The sequence below is a fragment of the Schistocerca piceifrons genome, chromosome 2 (assembly GCF_021461385.2).
Source record: "Schistocerca piceifrons isolate TAMUIC-IGC-003096 chromosome 2, iqSchPice1.1, whole genome shotgun sequence".
Classification (NCBI taxonomy): Eukaryota; Metazoa; Arthropoda; class Insecta; order Orthoptera; family Acrididae; genus Schistocerca; species Schistocerca piceifrons.
In genome coordinates, this window is record NC_060139.1 from 224389615 (window position 1) to 224409525 (window position 19911).

A 19911-nucleotide genomic window follows, 5' to 3' on the forward strand; every position below is an offset into this window, starting at 1 on the left:
TTCCTCTCATCCGTTCTTGTGCATCTTTCCCTAATGGTCTCTCCGAAATTGTCTACAGCCTGTGATTCTTTCAGTGTACCCAGATCCCATCTCATTAAATTCTCAACTATTTGCAGTTTCTTCAGTTTTAGTCTACAGTTTACAACCAATACATTAATGCCACAATCTACTTCTGCCTTTGGAAATGCCTTACAACTTTAAACCTGATTCCAAAATCTATGTCTTACCATTATATAATCAATCTGAAATTTTCCGGTGTCTCCATTCCTCTTCCAAGTGTAAAACTATCAGTGATGATAACTATAAACATAGTTAATTAAGTTTGTGCGGAACACTCAGAGGGCGAGTCCTTCTCGCACCTGGCCAGTCCTTTTTGATTCATTAGACTAAGTTTGTTTATCTTTGAAGGCGGAACCTTCTCCTTCAGCATCGATAAGTAGCAGACGACAGTGCATTGGTCTTAAAAGTAACGCAACCACCTAGCATTTGCGTTTCATGTAAGGCGATCACTTTGCAAACGTCAGTTTCACACACATCAGTCAATGAAGACTTCTTTCCGCCTGATATATCTCGAAGTATTGTTTTTGACATTCGATCATAGGTATAATTTTGACCCCAACGGTTTAAAGACCCGGTATTCCAAAACAAAATATTTATTACGTAATATTTCTTTGAATCAGTATTCTACACACCATGTAATCAGCAACTTCTCCATAACCATCTGACTGGAATGTTGTTAAGGAATCCGAGAAAGTAAAACAAAGAAATACACTGAAGATAGTGTTGGCTTTCAGTCTCCATTTTAGCTACTGTTTAACACGTAAAGAAACGATGGGACATGTAAATCGTGTCTCTAAGATTCTGAGAGCAGACTTCTTCGTGAAAGACAAAGGCCCCATTTCAAGTACCACTCCGGCAAACATTTGCACGCTATCAGAAGATTTAGTTCCAGAGCTCACAGTAGAATGAGAGACCCATTCATATCAGAGCTTTAAATCGGATTTGCATCCTTCATCCGGTAGCGCGTCACGTTAATGGCGCAGCCATTCGTCCAATAGGTGACGTTTGTCGGTGGGCATGACGAATCACTGAGTTAGCATTAGGGAGCTCTGTCGATACATCAGTAAGTTTGACAGATGCTGGAAGCGGAGCAGTGTATTTACTAATTAAACACAAGCTTTGATCTTCGTAATTATCGGCTGCACATTAGGGGGGAGGGCTCTTGTTTCTCAGGTTCGATTTTTTCGTTGTGTTATCCCATTGTCTGGTTCATTGCACAAATAAATGAACTGTGTGTAATTTGGATTCAATGGAAAAATGGAAAGCGGTGCCCTTGAGCGAAAAATTGTTTACAAATTTCGTAATTTTGCTGTGCATTTACTTGACCCCTGTGTCGGACGCGCAGTTAAATGCAATACGGCAAACTGTAAAAGTAAAACGTAAAAGTTTATCTGACAGATGGGATTTTCTCCCAGTTATTTGCAGTGAGAAGTACTGGAGCAAATAAATTATCACCGTAAGCGAACTGAAGACGAAGACTTTGTACTTGATACAACTGCTGCCTCCCCTTGAAACTCTCTACGCTTCTTGGGGTCTCTAACTCATCAAGTCATCCGACCAATACGAAATGAGAAATGGCAACGCATTCAGTCAGGGCTACTGAAGTAAATAGCGTGCCTATAAGAGGTAATGAATTAAACTGGCATGAAAAAATAATATTTTCCAAAGTTGACAGTTTTTTTTCTGGATTTTTCGGATTAGCCTGCTGAGCCCAAATTTCACGCAGCTTAATTCTACATGAAATGGAACCAAACTGGCGGGTATCCCCCAAAAAAAACTATCAAAAATCTGAACAGTTGCGATATGAGAACTACCCTGCCACGCATGTTCCATCAGCCTGTGACTAGACTCCATTTTCTGTTGATGACAGCGGACCCAGTATGGGAAAGCAGCAGCTGATAATATTAAATTTACTCAGGGCGTTTCAGAAGAGAACAGATTCATGCGAAGAGGTGATTGTATAGACCACTCTGAATGGAATATGTATAAACAGGTATCTACTCTCAACAAATTCCGGAAAAAGACCTATCTCAAAATGTTGTGAAGATGAAAGGTGTAAGCTGTACGTCGTTACATATGTTTTATTGCCAGTTTTCCATTGCAACTGATGTTCAAAAATATCACCGCTTTCATCGTTGCACTAGCTGCAGTACATGGTATTTCCCGGGTCACAAAATATCTCACGATTCGTGGCACGAGGACCACTCTCCCTGTCAAATACATACAGACGTTCGTTACAGTAAAAGTACGATACTAAATTAATTAATCAACAATGCAATAAAAGATAAAATAAAACAGGTCAGAATCATATGCTAATTTAATAAGTAATTTAAGATTTATTGTATGTTCATATTTATATTTTGTTTTTTTTCAGAACACTGTATTTGTAGTTTTGTTGTTAGGACTGTAAATTAACAAATTTGTAAATTAATAAATTTTGAGGTGACCCATCTTGTGGGCATTCGACCTACAACTGGCCGTGTGAATAGCATGATTCCCTTAAGCTAACACATCAATAACGGAATATTTTGCCCTGTGATTTTTTGAGAGTCATGCTGTAAGCCTACTTTATTAGAAATTACAATCGCCTTAAACTGAGGGGCAATCCAGTTCATATTTGGGGTATTCGAGACACAAATATCACCTGCCCTTTTTATTGGCTAATAATTATACTATCTTCGATGACGTTAGTCTGCAGTCGTTTGATGCAGAGTCTTGTTTCGTTACATTTTTAGGAGAAGTTAAATTCCTCTGCAAGATAACTGCCGAACTTCCCGTCAATTTGAGGTAGGGTAACGGCATTCCAGGAACATTTACCGAATTCAAAAATTCAGTAGGATAGTTTACTGTTTCATCGTTCACAGTGCTGATCGACATGTAAGTTTTCCCTGCCCTCGGAAATTCTCTTGCACGGTGTTGTTGATGTCGTTGACAATTTCGTTTTTCTTCGCTAGAATATCTCGACCACGTAAATATTGTGAAGTGGCGTCATTTTCAAGGAAATCTTGCTATATTTCGGTTACGAGTTGTTCAGGTGTTTCAAAGATATTACACAATTCGGTTGTTGGTACGATTTGGCCAGAATTTTCGTCTACTGGATACGTACCTTCTCCTATTTGTATGTTTCAATACCTGTGCACATTCGCTAGTTCATATTCAGCCACATACAAAGGTAATTTTAATTCAGAATGTGTTTTGCCCGCAATCCATAAGTGTATTTTTCTCTTTGATCCTCTCTCGATCTTTGTTCAAATGTGACTGATGAGATGGCGCTGAGCTGCGATTTACGTCTATGATCGAAGTTTGTCATATTCGATTTTGATATTCTACAACATTCGGATGTATTCGATTTCGCGAAGTGAAGAAATTTCTGGAGAATGTAGCCTTATTCATCTTCCAGTATAGGAATCTAATTTTTTTTAATATTATAGAATTTTTTGTGAGAGTAAATTTAGGAACTTACCAGAAAATTGTAAGAATTTTTTTAAAATGTGATTATATAGTTCTATTTACAGCTGATTTTAATAACTATAGTTGTTAGTAGACTAATTATTACAATTATTCATAATAATGTTATTTTGGAAGCTACTCATAAACACATTGTGCGAGAAAACTATTTTTGTTACCCACACTCACACACTTCTACCAAAGAGACCGAACTCCGTGACTAGCAGCAGGAGACTAAGAGTTATCTACCATCTCAACCGCGAGTGGGTGGCATTGGGTGGTCGTGGAGAAAAGTGTGTCTTTACGTACACACACTTGCCTTTCATACGTAAACTAGCTGAGTACCCAGTATTGCATGGGTGTGTATTTTTTCCAGTCTTCTATTAGCAAATCTCCTCCTCCTCTTCTCTCTGTCCATTCTATCACTCCCACCCATGACTCTGCCCATCTGATCCTCACCCTCTCTGTCCATCTACTCCTGCCCCCTCCCTCTGCCCATCTCATCCTCCCCCCTCCCTCTCTCCACCTCTTCCTTTCTCGCTCCATTTGGTCTACCCTCTCTCTATCCATCTACTCTGCCCTCCAGTCATTATTCATCAGCCCTCTTTTCTATGTCTGTCGTTTTCCTCTTCTTTCCGTTCTCTATCTACTTCCCCTCTCTCAATGACCGACTCCACCTCTTCCTTTTCTCTGCCCATTTGCTCCTCCCCTCTCTCTGTCCATCTCTTCCCCCCTCCCTCACTCTGTCCATTTAATCCTCCCACCTGTTTCTGCCCAAATCCTCCTCTTTCGTTTCTCTGTCCATTTGCTCTAGCCTCTCCTCTCCATTTCGCTCTCCTCCTCTCTCTGTCCCTGTCCTCCTCCTTCTTCTGTCTATATTCATCTCCTCCTTCCACCACTTGTCCATCTCCTCCCCCCACGTTTTCTCTTCACTTTGTCACCCCTACACCAATAGGCAGCTAATGGTTCTTACACTCACAGCAGTTCTTTCCATATAGTAATTAATCTGTGTACCAAATTTGATGGAAATAGTCGCAGTGGTTTAGGACGAGCTTTCTACCCGTGGCATTGCCCGTGTACGCCCTTGTCAGATACACAGCAGGTGATCAAAAGTATCTGGACGCCCCGAGAAACATATGTTTTTCATATTAGGTGCATTGTGCTGCCACCTACTGCCAGGTACTCCATATCAGCGACCTCAGTAGTCATTAGACATCGCGATAGAGCAGAATGGGGCGCTCGGCGGAACTCACGGACTTCGAACGCGGTCAGGTAATTGGGTGTCACTTGTGTCATACGTCTGTACGCGAGATTTCCACAATCCTGAACAACCCTAGGTCCACTGTTTACGATGTGATAGTGAAGTGGAAACGTGAAGGGACACGTACAGCACAAAAGCGTACAGGCCGACCTCTTCTGTTGACCGAAAGATACCGCCGACAGTTGAAGAGAGTCGCAACGTGTAATAGGTAGCCATCTATCCAGACCTTCACACAGGAATTTCAAACTACATCAGTATCCACTGCAAGTACTTTGACAGGCGGGAGGTGAGAAAATTGTATTTCAAGGCCGAGCGGCTGCTCATATGCCACACATCACGCCGGCAAATGCCAAACGACGCCTCGCTTGATGTAATGATCGTAAACATTGGCCGATTGAACAGTGGAAAAACTTTGCGTGGAGTGACGAATCACGGTACACAATGTGGCGATCCGATGGCAGGGTGTTGATATGGCCAATTCCCGGTGAACATCATCTGCCAGAGTATGTAGTGCCAACAGTAAAATTCGGAGGCAGTGGTGCTATAATGTGGTCGTGTTTTTCATGGAGGGGGCTTTCACCACTTGTTTTGCGTGGCACTATCGTAGCATAGGCCTACTTTGATGTTTTAAGCACCTTCTTGCTTCCCACTGTTGAAGAGCAATTCGGGGATTACGATTGCATCTATCAACACGATCGAGCACCTGTTCATAATGCACGGCCTGTGGTGGAGTGGTTGCACGATACTAACATCCCTGTGATGGACTGGCCTGCACAGAGTTCTGACCTGAATCCTATAGAACGCCTTTGGAATGTTTTGAAACGACGACTTAGTGCCAGGCCTCACCAACCGACATGGATACCTCTCTACAGTGCAGCACTCCGTGAAGAATGGGCTACCATTCCCAAAGAAACCTTCGAGTACCTGATTGAACGTATGCCTGCGGTAGTGGAAGCTGTCATCAAGGTTAAGGGTGGGCCAACACCATATTGAATTCCAGCAATGCCGATGGAGGGCGTCACGAACTTGTAAGTCATTTTCAGTCAGGTGTCCGGAGACTTTTGATCACATAGTGTATTTCACACATATTTAAGATATTTCACAGATATTTGTACACGTTTTTCACCTCTACCTCTACCGAATTCTGCCCTGCAGTTTTATAAAATTTTGCAGGCGCATTCTATGGTATGCGTAGCTACTCTCTGCGAAATGCATCATGAATCGATTTAATAATAAAGAACTAACAAATTAAAGCGACATGCATGATACAAATTTTTTCAGGTATCTCAATATTTATTTATGACGTGCTATCCCCTTAACTATGTGTCTCGCAGGTGTATGTTGTTCTATGTACATTCAGCGGCATATTTGCAAACTGTCTAAGGAGTATGTTGCCAATACAGTTGCTAGACGTAGACGCTAATACATTAAAACTTTATGCTTCATGCGGCAGTTTTACTGCATGAGTAGCGAAATGCAGTAATCGATAAACATTTTACCTTCATCCTTTCGTGATGGTTGTCAGCTTGAGAGAGTTCCGTAATGGTTTGAAATAAATTATGTAAAGTTAGTTGCCAATGTTCTCATCCCAAATAATAGATGAACATAACATAGCGATTCACATATTGTACGCTGCACTGCTTTTTCACTCCCATTTCCACACGTCTTATACATAGGTGGTTCTTACCCCCACAGCGAGTGTTTCCAGATATTCACAGGATCACCAAATTTGGTTGAAATCGGTCCAGAAATTTAGGAGCCGAGATGGAACATACATAAGTACGTACCTCCATTTTTGTAGTATATATGGATTTTGTCGCTTGTGTTGACAGGTAGTGTGTTGAATCCTATTCAGAAGTGATGTCTGCAATCTTTGAAGCAGGCCCAAAATATCAGAACAGCGGTAAGCAATGCGTTCCTTGTTATTTTATCTATGTTCGGTCTTTCTGAACGCCATGGCTGTCTTTCAGTTAAGGAATGTTAGTGCAGAATACAACCAGCCACAAATCCTTTTAAAAAGTTTTATTTTAATGCCTTTACCCGTTTCCGGCTTTCCTTCAGACGACACGCTCCTGTCCAATTGTTACACTTATTAGACCAATCTAGCCATGAGAAGATTAGCACGATAGACCAAAACCAGGAATTGTATTAAAGTAACGCTTTGTAACGCTGTCTGTGGCTGGTTATATTCTCTATCAGCAATATTTAATTCGTTTCATAAATTGAAACACCACCTTCTTGCTGCAGTCTATATATATTTACGTTGCGGGTGCGTTGCGCCTCTTACAAAAGGCGTCCTCAGTGGGTTTCATCTGTAAAACAGTTTACTTTTTATATGCGATACTTATAAATCATAAAACAGGTCACGTCATTGATATGAAACATCCTGGCAGATTAAAACTGTGTGCCGGACCGAGTCTCGAACGCGGGACCTTCGTCTTTTGCGGGCAAGTGCTCTACCTGCACTCAGTTTTAATCTGCCAGAATGTTTCGTATCAGCGCACACTCCGCTGCAGAGTGAAAATCTAATTCTGGAAAAATCCCCCAGGCTGTGGCTAAGCCATGTCTATGCAATATCCTTTCTTCCAGGAGTGCTAGTTCTGCAAGGTATTCAGGAGGGCTTCTGTGAAGTTTGGAAGGTAGGAGACGAGGTACTGGCGGAATTAAAGCTGTGAGGACGAGTCGTGAGTCGTGCTTGGCAAGCTCAGTTGGCAGAGCACTTGCCCGTGAAAGGCAAAGGTCCGGAGTTCGAGTCGCGGTCCGGCACACAGTTTTAATCTGTCAGGATGTTTCATATCAGTACACACTCTGACACTCTGCTGCAGAGTGAAAAACTCATGCTGGAAACATCCTCCAGGCTGTGGCTAAGCCATGTCTCCGCGATATCCTTTCTTCCAGGAGTGCCAGTTCTGAAAGGTAAGCAGGAGGGCTTCTGTGAAGTTTGGAAGGTAGGAGACGAGGTACTGGCGGAATTAAAGCTGTGAGGACGGGACGTGAGTCGTGCTTGGGAAGCTCGGTTGGCGGAGCAATTGCCCGTGAGAGGCAAAGGTCCGGAGTTCGAGTCTCGGTTCGGCACACAGTTTTAATCTGCCAGGATGTTTCATATCAGAGCACACTCTGACACTATGCTGCAGAGTGAAGAACTCATGCTGGAAACATCCTCCAGACTGTGGCTAAGCCATATCTCCGCGGTATCCTTTCTTCCAGGAGTGCTGGTTCTGCAAGGTATGCACGAGAGCTTCTGTGAAGTTTGGAAGATAGGAGACTGCGCTGCAGAGTGCAAATCTCATTCCGGTCACGTCATTATTTTTACGTTGATCAGTTACCACTTACAGTGATTCGTTTCTGAAATATACGTTTCTTATCACCAGGCCATTGTTTAAGGGATCGTTCACGTGTAAAACATGTACATATTAGTTCTCATATGTTGTTGTTGTTGTTGTTGTTGTTGTGGTCTTTAGTCCAGAGACTGGTTTGATGCAGCTCTCCATCCTACTCTATCCTGTGCAAGCTTCTTCATCTCTCAGTACCTACTGCCACCTAAATCCTTCTGAATCTGTTTAGTGCATTCATCTCTATGATTTTTATCCTCCACGCTACCCTCCAATACTAAACTGGTGATCCCTTGATGCCTCAGAGTATGCCCTACCAACCGATCCCTTCTTCTAGTCAAGTTGTGCCACAAACTTCTCTTCTCACCAATTTCATTCAATACCTCCTCATTAATTATGTGATCTACCTATCTAAACCTCAGCATTCTTCTATAGCACCACATTTCGAAAGCTTCTATTCTCTTCTTGCCTAAACTATTTATCGTCCACGTTTCACTTCCATACATGGCTACACTCCATACAAATATTTCAGAAACGACTTCCTGACACTTAAATCTATACTTGATGTTAACAAATTTCTCTTCTGCAGAAACGGTTTCCGTGCCATTGCCAGTCTACATTTTATATCGTCTCTACTTCGACCATATTGCTCTCCAAATAGCAAAATTCATTTACTACTTTAAGCGTCTCATTTCCTAATCTAATTCCCACAGCATCACCCGATTTCATTCGACTACATTCCATTATCCTCGTTTTACTTTTGTTGATGTTCATCTTATATCCTCCTATCAAGGCACAGTCCATTCCGTTCAGCTGTTCTTCCAGGTCCTTAGCTGTCTCTGACAGAATTACAATGTCATCGGCGAACCCCAAAGTTTTTACTTCTTCTCCATGAATTTTAATACCTACTCCGAATTTTTCTTATGTTTCCTTTACTGCTTGCTCAATATACAGATTGAATAACATCGGGGAAAGGCTACAACCCTGTCTCACTCCTTTCCCAACCACTACTTCCCTTTCATGCCCCTCGACTCTTATAACTGCCATCTGGTTTCTGTACAAATTGTAAATAGCCTTTCGCTCCCTGTATTTTACCCCTGCCACCTTCAGATTTGAAAGAGAGTATTACAGTCAATATTATCAAGACCTTTCTCTAAGTCAACAAATGCTAGAAACGTAGGTTTGTCTTTCCTTAATCTATTTTCTAAGATAAGTCCTATTGCCTTACGTGTTCCAACACTTCTACGGAATCCAAACTGATCTTCCCCAAGGCCGGCTTCTACCAGTTTTTCCATTCGTCTGTAAAGAATTCGTGTTAGTATTTTGCCGCCGTGGCTTATTAACCTGATAGTTCGGTAATTTTCACATCTGTCAACACCTGCTTTCTTTGAGATTGGAATTATTAAATTCTTCTTGAAGTCTGAGGGTATTTCGCCTGTCTCATACATGTTGCTCACTAGATGGTAGAGTTTTGTTAGGCCTGGCTCTCCCAAGGCTGTCAGCAGTTCTAATGGAATTTTGTCTACTCCGGGGGCCTTGTTTCGACTTAGATCCTTCAGTGCTCTGTCAAACTCTTCACGCAGTATCATATCTCCATTTTCATCTTCATCTACAGTCTCTTCCATTTCTATAACATTGTCCTCAAGAACATCGCCCTTGTATAGACCCTCTATATACTCCTTCCACCTTTCTGCTTTCCCTTCTTTGCTTAGAACTGGGTTTCCATCTGAGCTCTTGATATTCATGCAAGTGGTTCTCTTTTCTGCAGAGGTCTCATTAATTTTTCTGTAGGCAGTATCTGACATACTCCTAGTGATATGCGACTCTACATCCTTACATTTGTCCTCTAGCCATCCCTGATGTTTTGCACTTCTTGTCAATCTCATTTTTGAGACGTCTGTATTCTTTTTTGCCTGCTTCAATTTCTGCCCTTTCATACTTTCTCCTTTCATCAATCAAATTCAATGTCTCTTCTGTTACCCAAGGATTTCTATTAGCCCTTGTAAGGTGTCAGGAACTGCGAAGGCCGTCGCCCCCCGACGAACACCGACAAGGAAATGAACGCACGCAATGCCACATTTTTGAGCGCATAAGGCTTCACTCAGAACTGCAGAAGTCTCATCTGTTACATCCCCTTTTTACGTGATACTAGTGTCGATAGTCAATTAAAGCTCATGGTATTCACATTTGCTACTAGAAGTTAAAATCTGAAACGCGATGATTTTTCTGTTATATAATTATTGAGAAGCCACATCAGCCACTGAAAATTACAAGTTAGATAAGTAATTAAAGATAATTGAGGGTCACTGTAGACCATTTTGATAGTTTTCTCTTTCATGAAACTTAATTTGAAACTAGATTATAGATGTGATATGGCATAGGACATCCTTCAATCCATTGTAGAACTTGGAAACCCATTCAGGGAGTATTCGTTCACATTTTTGTAGAACGCAGTTGGTTTTTATCATCCTGTATTAAAACATTTCCTTTTATCAATAGTGCAATTTATAAACAATGTTTTGTGACTAGAATAAAATTTCCAATGGTAAACTTAACTACTCTTTCGACGTTATTTTAGCAGCTAACTAAAAATAGGAAAGCCTTGAAACCCTTCCACTAAATTTTGTTAGTATTAAGACTCTTTTACAGGGAGTGCAGTGGAGCTGACGCTGAAATCATTAAGTATTTGGTTATATCATCGCTAGTCTCACTGAACTTTTCTGAATTCTACATGTCATGTGTGGTCTGGTATCTCCTTACCAGCAACAGGTTCCAGGTTCAAACTAGTCAATTCCCTAAAAAACACGGTCAGAGCGTCGTTGCGCGAAAGTGGTAGGGAGACACGACTTAGAACTAACAGAAATCACGCAGAATGTTAGACCCTCGTCTTTTTACCTACTTTATCCTCTGTTATCTTCACTATTTCATCTCTCAAAGCTACCCATTCTTTTTCTACTGTATTTCTTTCCCCCATTCTTGTCAATCGTTCCCTAATGCTCTCCCTGAAGCTCTCTGCAACCTCTGGTTCTTCCAGTTTATCCAGGTCCCTTCTCCTCAAATTTCTAGCTTTTTGCAGTTTCTTCAGTTTTAATCTACAGTTCATAACCAATAGATTGTGGTCAGACTCCACATCTGCCCCTGGAAATATTTTACAATTTAAACGCCTGGTTCCTGAATCTCTGTCTTACCATTATACACTCCTGGAAATGGAAAAGAGAACACATTGACACCGGTGTGTCAGACCCACCATACTTGCTCCGGACACTGCGAGAGGGCTGTACAAGCAATGATCACACGCACGGCACAGCGGACACACCAGGAACCGCGGTGTTGGCCGTCGAATGGCGCTAGCTGCGCAGCATTTGTGCACCGCCGCCGTCAGTGTCAGCCAGTTTGCCGTGGCATACGGAGCTCCATCGCAGTCTTTAACACTGGTAGCATGCCGCGACAGCCGTGGACGTGAACCGTATGTGCAGTTGACGGACTTTGAGCGTGGGCGTATAGTGGGCATGCGGGAGGCCGGGTGGACGTACCGCCGAATTGCTCAACACGTGGGGCGTGAGGTCTCCACAGTACATCGATGTTGTCGCCAGTGGTCGGCGGAAGGTGCACGTGCCCGTCGACCTGGGACCGGACCGCAGCGACGCACGGATGCACGCCAAGACCGTAGGATCCTACGCAGTGCCGTAGGGAACCGCACCGCCACTTCCCAGCAAATTAGGGACACTGTTGCTCCTGGGGTATCGGCGAGGACCATTCGCAACCGTCTCCATGAAGCTGGGCTACGGTCCCGCACACCGTTAGGCCGTCTTCCGCTCACGCCCCAACATCGTGCAGCCCGCCTCCAGTGGTGTCGCGACAGGGGTGAATGGAGGGACGAATGGAGACGTGTCGTCTTCAGCGATGAGAGTCGCTTCTGCCTTGGTGCCAATGATGGTCGTATGCGTGTTTGGCGCCGTGCAGGTGAGCGCCACAATCAGGACTGCATACAACCGAGGCACACAGGGCCAACACCCGGCATCATGGTGTGGGGAGCGATCTCCTACACTTGCCGTACACCACTGGTGATCGTCGAGGGGACACTGAATAGTGCACGGTACATCCAAACCGTCATCGAACCCATCGTTCTACCATTCCTAGACCGGCAAGGGAACTTGCTGCTCCAACAGGACAATGCACGTCCGCATGTATCCCGTGCCACCCAACGTGCTCTAGAAGGTGTAAGTCAACTACCCTGGCCAGCAAGATCTCCGGATCTGTCCCCCATTGAGCATGTTTGGGACTGGATGAAGCGTCGTCTCACGCGGTCTGCACGTCCAGCACGAACGCTGGTCCAACTGAGGCGCCAGGTGGAAATGGCATGGCAAGCCGTTCCACAGGACTACATCCAGCATCTCTACGATCGTCTCCATGGGAGAATAGCAGCCTGCATTGCTGCGAAAGGTGGATATACACTGTACTAGTGCCGACATTGTGCATGCTCTGTTGCCTGTGTCTATGTGCCTGTGGTTCTGTCAGTGTGATCATGTGATGTATCTGACCCCAGGAATGTGTCAATAAAGTTTCACCTTCCTGGGACAATGAATTCACGGTGTTCTTATTTCAATTTCCAGGAGTGTATAATCTATCAGAGACCTTCCCATATCTCCAGGCTTCTTCCATGTACACAACCTTCTTTTATGATTCTTGAACCAAGTTTTAGCTATGATTAAGTTATGCTCTGTGCAAAATTCTACCAGGTGGCTTCCTCTTTCGTTCCTTAGCCCCATACCATATTCACCTACTACGTTTCCTTCTCTTCCTTTTCCTACTATCGAGTTCCAGTCATCCATGACTATTAAATTTTCATCTCCCTTCTCTATCTGAATAATTTCTTTTATCTCATCATACATTTCATCAATCTCTTCGTCATCTGCGGAGATAGTTGGCATATAAACTTGTACTACTGTGGTAGGCGAGGGATTCTTATCTATCTTGGCCACAATAATGCGTTCACTATGCTGTTTGTAGTAGCTTATACGCATACCTATTATCCTATTCATTATTAAACCTACTTCTGCATTACCCCTATTTGATTGTTGTTGTTGTTGTCTTCAGTCCAGAGACTGGTTTGATGCAGCTCTCCATGCTACTCTATCCTGTGCAAGCGTCTTCATCTCCCAGTACCTACGGCAACCTACATCCTTCTGAATCTGCTTAGTGTATTCATCTCTTGGTCTCCCTCTACGGTTTTTACCCTCCACGCTGCCCTCCAATACTAAACTGGTGATCCCTTGATGCCTCAGAATATGCCCTACCAATCGATCCCTTCTTCTAGTCAAGTTGTGCCACAAACTTCTCTTCTCCCCAATTCTATTTAATACCTCCTCTTTAGTTATGTGATCTACCCATCTAATCTTCAGCATTCTTCTGTAGCACCACATTTCGAAAGCTTATATTCTCTTCTTGTCTAAACTATTTATCGTCCATGTTTCACTTCCATACATGGCTACACTCCATACAAATACTTTCAGAAACGACTTCCTGGCACTTAAATCTACACTCGATGTTAACAAATTTCTCTTCTTCAGAAACGCTTTCCTTGCCATTGCCAGTCTACATTTTATATCCCCTCTACTTCGACCATCATCAGTTATTTTGCTCCCCAAATAGCAAAACTCCTTTACTACTTTAAGTGTCTCATTTCCTAATCTAATTCCCACAGCATCACCCGATTTAATTTGACTACATTCCATTATCCTTGTTTTGCTTTTGTTGATGTTCATCTTATATCCTCCTTTCAAGACACTGTCCATTCTGTTCAACTGCTATTCCAAGTCCTTTGCTGTCTCTGACAGAATTACAATGTCATCGGCGAACCTCAAAGTTTTTATTCCTTCTCCATGGATTTTAGTACCTACTCCGAATTTTTCTTTGTTTCCTTTACTGCTTGCTCAATATACAGATTGAATACCATCGGGGAGAGGCTACAACCCTGTCTCACTCCCTTCCCAACCACTGCTTCCCTTTCATGCCCCTCGACTCTTATAACTGCCATCTGGTTTCTGTACAAATTGTAAATAGCCTTTCGCTCCCTGTATTTTACCCCTGCCACCTTCAGAGTTTGAAAGAGAGTATTCCAGTCAACATTGTCAAAAGCTTTCTCTAAGTCTACAAATGCTAGAAACGTAGGTTTGCCTTTTCTTAATCTTTCTTCTAAGATAAGTCGTAAGGTTAGTATTGCCTCACGTGTTCCAACATTTCTACGGAATCCAAACTGATCTTCCCCGAGGTCCGCTTCTACCAGTTTTTCCATTCGTCTGTAAAGAATTCGCGTTAGTATTTTGCAGCTGTGACTTATTAAACTGATAGTTCGGCAATTTTCACATCTGTCAACAACTGCTTTCTTTGGGATTGGAATTACTATATTCTTCTTGAAGTCTGAAGGTATTTCGCCTGTCTCATACATCTTGCTCACCAGATGGTAGATTTTTGTCATGACTGGCGCTCCCAAGTAGTTCTAATGGAATGTTGTCTACTCCGGGGGCCTTGTTTCGACTCAGGTCTTTCAGTGCGCTGTCAAACTCTTCACGCAGTGTCTTATCTCCCATTTCGTCTTCATCTACATCCTCTTCCATTTCCATAATATTGTCCTCAAGTACATCGCCCTTGTATAAACCCTCTATATATTCCTTCCAGCTTTCTGCCTTCCCTTCTTTGCTTACAACTGGGTTACCATCTGAGCTTTTGATTTTCATACAAGTGGTTCTCTTCTCTCCAAAGGTCTCTTTAATTTTCCTGTAGGCAGTATCTATCTTACCCTTAGTGAGATAAGCCTCTACATCCTTACATTTGTCTTCTAGCCATCCCTGCTTAGCCATTTTGCACTTCCTGTCGACCTCATTTTTGAGACGTTTGTATTCCTTTTTGCCTGCTTCATTTACTGTAGTTTTATATTTTCTCCTTTCATCAATTAAAATCAATATTTCTTCTGTTACCCATGGATTTCTATTAGCCCTCGTCTTTTTACCTACTTGATCGTCTGCTGCCTTCACTACTTCATCCCTCAGAGCTACCCATTCTTCTTCTAATGTATTTCTTTCCCCCATTCCAGTCAATTGTTCCCTTATGCTCTCCCTGAAACTCTCTACAACCTCTGGTTTAGTCAGTTTATCTAGGTCCCAACTCCTTAAATTAGCACCTTTTTATAGTTTCTTCAGTTTTAATCTACAGTTCATAACCAATAGATTGTGGTCAGAGTCCACATCTGCCCCTGGAAATGTCTTACAATTGAAGACCTGGTTCCTAAACCTCTGCCTTACCATTATATAATCTATCTGATATCTTTTAGTATCTCCACGATTCTTCTATGTATACAACCTTCTTTTATGATTCTTGAACCAAGTGTTAGCTGTGATGAAGTTATGCTCTGTGCAAAACTCTGCCAGACGGCTTCCTCTCTCATTTCTCCCCCCCCCCCCCCCAAATCCATATTCAGCTACTATCTTTCCTTCTCTTCAGTTTCCTACTGACGAATTCCAGTCACCCATAACCATTAAATTTTTGTCTCCCTTCACTACCTGAATATTTTCTTTTATCTCATCATACATTTCATCAATTTCTTCATCATCTACAGAGCTAGTTGGCATATAAACTTGTACTACTGTAACAGGCGTGGGCTTTGTGTCTATCTTGGCCACAATAATGCGCTCACTATCCTGTTTGTAGTAGCTCTCCCGTACTCCTATTTTTTTATTCATTGTTAAACCTACTCCTGCATTACCCCTATTTGATTTTGTATTTATAACCCTGTATTCACCTGACCAAAAGTCCCCTTGCTTTCAGCCGTTCGCAGTACCAGCTCAGCAAGGCCGTTTTGGTTCATGTTACAAGGCCAGATCAGTCAATCATCCAGACTGTTGCCCCTCCAACTACTGAAAAGGCTGCTGCCCCTCTTCAGGAACCCCACGTTTGTCTGGCCTCTCAAAATATACCCCTCCATTGTAGTTGCACCTACGGTACGGCTATCTGTATCGCTGAGGCACGCAAGCCTTCCCACCAACGGCAAGGTCCATGGTTCATGGGGGATACCCCTATTTGATTATCACCCTTTATTCACCTGACCAGAAGTCTTGCTCTTCCTGCCACCGAACTTCACTAGTTCCCACTATATCTAACTTTAACCTACTCATTTCCCTTTTCAAATTTTCTGACCTACCTGCCCGATTAAGGGATCTGACATTCCACGCTCCGATCCGTAGAACGTCAGTTTTCTTTCTCCTGATAACAACGTCCTTCTGAGTAGTCCCCACCCGGAGATCCGAATGGGGGACTATTTTACCTCCGGAATATTTTACCCAAGAGGACGCCATCATCATTTAACCATACAGTAAAGCTGCATGCCCTCGGGGAAAAAATGGTTCAAATGGCTCTGAGCACTATGGGACTCAACTGCTGAGGTCATTAGTCCCCTAGAACTTAGAACTAGTTAAACCTAACTAACCTAAGGACATCACACACATCCATGCCCGAGGCAAGATTCGAACCTGCGACCGTAGCGGTCTCGCGGTTCCAGACTGCAGCGCCAGAACCCCGCGGCCACTTCGACCGGCCCCTCGGGGAAAATTACGGCTGTAGTTTCCCCTTTCAGCCGTTAGCAGCACCAGCACAGCAAGGCCGTTTTTGTTAGTATTACAAGGCCAGATCAGTCAATCATCCAGACTGTTGCCCTGCAACTTCTGAAAAGGCTGCTGCCCCTCTTCATGAACCACACGTTTGTCTGGCCTCTCAACGGATACCCTCCGTTGTGGTTGCACCTACGGTACAGCTGTCTGTATCACTGAAGCACGCTACCTCATATATCGTAGGCTAACTGCAAAACAAAAATAAAACGAAAAGACAGCGACGTCAAAATTTCAGTGTTTTGAAAGAAAAGTGACAGTGCGACTTCTCAACCTTAGCGGAAACGCTTATGTCGGCAGGAGAAACGAAAGTAGTAAATTATTTGTATAAAAATCAAGACGTCAAATTTTTATTATCTACAAGCGTTGTTCGTAGCAAAGCTGTAGTATTCCACATTGAATTAACTGAAGATTCTTTAATGGAAACGCGAACTGCGTCTGGAACATAAAGAAACAGAGTGGATAAAGAAAAAGGGGTTTTTAATTAAAAACGAATGTTTATAATGTTGCGAGCTGTGCTACATGCAATACTGTGTAGCAGTTAGCTCCTGGCGATCTGCGGGTCACCAGTTCAAACCAAACCCGCAGCAGCTATTGAGCTATTTTTTCAGGAAGTTTCTCCTAATTTCTTATTTTTAAAAGGTTTGTATAATCTGGAATATTCGATTTTATAACGAGAAAGCAGTGCTGTTCGTACAGAAGTTCGTTTCCATTCTATCTGTATATCGGTTTTCGTGATAAACGTCATTTCATTCATACATATTGATGTATTGTGTTTCATTGGCGACCCAGTTTTCGAATCTGGTTTTCATTGTGGCTACGACGTGAATACTCCAGTTGATCGACGAAGGAAGGAAGTACAAAAATGTTGATGGAGATTCAGGAATATAGAAATCAGTCACTTAATAATAAAACAAATAGGAAGTGCAGGGAAGCTAAGGTGATATGATTGCACGAGAAATGTGAAGAAATCGAAAAGAAATGATTCTCTAAAGGACCGACTCAGCACACAGAAACGTCAAAACAACCTTCTGTGAAATTAAAAGCAATGGCGATAACATCAGTATTGCAATGCGAATTCAGCTGTTAAGTGCAGAGGAGATAGCGGATAGGTGGAAATTTTATATTGACGACCTCTATTATCTGATGACATGATAGAAGAAGAAATGTGAGGATAGATAAGACAAAGGGGATCCAGCATTAGAATCGGAATTAAGAAGGGCTTTGGTAGACTTAAAATCAAGTATGGCAGAAGAGGTAGATAACACTCCATCGGGATTTCTAGAACCATTGGGGGAAGTGGAAACAAAACGACTGTTCACATTGGTATGTAGAATGTATGAGATTGGCGATATACCATCAGACTTTCGGAAAAACATCATCCATCCCATTCCCAAGCTTTCAACAGCCGACAAGTGCGAGAATTATCACACAATCAGCTTAACAGGCCGTGCATCCATGTCGCTGGCAAGAATAATACACACAAGAATGCAAAAGAAAATTGAGGATGTGTTAGATTACGATCAATTTGTGTAAAGGCACCAAAGAGACTGTTCTGACGTTTTGGTTGGTAATGGAAGCAAGACCGAAGAAAAATCAAGACATGTTCATAGGTTTTGTCGACCTGGGGAGAGCTTACGACCAAGTCAAGTGGTGCAAGATGCTCGAAAACCACAGAAAATTAGCGGTAAGCTATAGGGAACGACGGGTAATATACGCCAAGAACGAACTACACCGATTAAAAGGGGTATCTTTCGTCCCCACTATTCAAACTATACGTCGAAGAAGCAAAGACGGAAATAAAAAAAGGTCCAAGAATGGGATTGAAATTCAAGTTGTAAGAATATCAACGTTAAGATTCGCTGGTGACATTGCTATCCTCAGTGAATGTGAAGAAGAATGTTGAATGGAATGAAGTCTAATGAGTACAGAATACGAACTGAGAGCAAACCGAAGAAAGGCAAAAGTAGCAGAAATGAGAACAGCGAGAATCAGGACTGATGGTCACTAACGAGATAACGTTAAGAAGTTCTGCTACCTAACCATCAAAATAAATCATGACGGGTGGAGCAAGAAGGATCTAAAGAAGACTAGCTCTGGCAAAAGGGCATTCCTGGCCAAGAGAAGTCTACTAGTGGCAAACATAGGTCTTAATTTGAGGAAGAAATTTCTGAGAATGTGCGTTTGAAGCACAATATTGTATGGCAGTGAAACATGAACTGTGGAAAAACCGGAACAGAAGAGAATAGAAGCATTTGAGATGTGCTGCTACAGAAGAGTGTCGAAAATTAGGTGGACTGACAAGGTAAGGAATGAGGAGTTTCTCCGCAGAATCGGCGAGGGACGGAATATGTGGAAAACGCTGACAAGAAGGGACGGGACGTTAGGACATCTGTTAAGACATCACGTACTGGCTTCCATGGTACTAGAGGCAGATGTAAAGGGTGACAAACTGCAGAGGAAGGCAGAGATTTCGATACATGCAGTAAATAACTGAGGACGTAGTTTGCAAGTGCTACTCTGAGATGAAGAGGTTGACACAGGAGAGGATTTCTTGGCAGCCCGTATCAAACAAGTCAGAAGACTGAAGACTTTGAGGATAACGGCCACGACAAAACACTCGATAATCCTACATTCATTCCTTGTTTCTAGACGTCCCTTCAACCTTTCAGACCTAATGTGTCGAAAATATTGTTCAGGAACAACAACTCAGTTGATTTTTTCCTGATTTTTAAATCGAAGTTAGAAAGTTACTACAACTGAGAGATTGATACTACAACTGGAAGGTTAACGTATGTATGGCCAATGATTACTGCATTTACTCAACAATAACTTTTAGGTATCAACAGAAGACCTTTCATACACACATTCATACGAAATACATTACTAATCATGCACATAAAACACTATAAAAAATACTGAGATATATTGCGCATTGCGTAGGATTCTGTAACGTTAAAACTTCCTTATTTAAATCAATGTGTCTGTACTTAAATTGCAGAATAACTGAGAAGATGAAGCTTCTATGTTATTTGATTCTGAAACAGCTGAGTAAAACTGAACGTACTGAGCCTACTTTCTCTTTACGTGTTCTTACCATGTCAACACTGACCCACAATATTCTAGCGCAACGCAATCTGACTGCTCAAAA